The sequence below is a fragment of the Echinops telfairi genome, unplaced genomic scaffold, assembly GCF_000313985.2.
Source record: "Echinops telfairi isolate 266 unplaced genomic scaffold, ASM31398v2 ScPeMD7_7425;HRSCAF=8463, whole genome shotgun sequence".
Classification (NCBI taxonomy): Eukaryota; Metazoa; Chordata; class Mammalia; order Afrosoricida; family Tenrecidae; genus Echinops; species Echinops telfairi.
The window spans coordinates 4025307-4025995 of NW_022111325.1; positions in this window are offsets into that span (position 1 = coordinate 4025307).

Consider the following 689-nt stretch of genomic DNA (forward strand, 5'->3'; position numbering starts at 1 on the left):
CCCTGATGGGTGAATTGTTTGACTATGATCTTTTACCCAGAGCCTTTGCTCTTCCTACCAACAACCCTGGTTCCCTGATGGGTCTGAGTGAGAAAATGGGGGAAGATTCTGATTCAGCTGTGAGCGAGTGCCCTCCTGATGGGTCTGCAGGGAGCCATCTCAGAAGCAGGAAGAGAGAGAATTCCATGGCCATCAAGAAAAAAAAGAATCACAAGCAGAGCGTGTGTGTGTGTGTGTGTGTGTGTGTGTGTGTGTGTGTGTGTGTGTGTGAAATCCCTGTCTAATGTGGTAGAGGCCGCAGAGGCACCAGAGGACAAAGCCTCGAGATCGTGAGATTGGGTAGAGGACCTGCACCGAGACGACGAGGCCGAGCAGAGGAGCAGTGCTGAGACCATGAGACCACTAGGCTTCCTGGTGCATGGATCAGACAGAGGCCAAGAGACCACATGCTGAAAATACTGAAGACCAGAGGGAGACATGCCTGGCAGCATGACTGAGAAGAAGTGCAGCTGACAAAAGAACGGGATCTTTATCACTTTGTAACTTGTTCCCTTTCTTAATAAATCTGCTAATTCTGAATCTTGCCTGTGAGCTCTGTGTGCAACGACTGGCACTGGATTCACTAGCCCAGCAGAGAACGAGAATGCCCTGACAGGGATGGTTGGAGTTAGAACAGGGTAAGAAGAAGG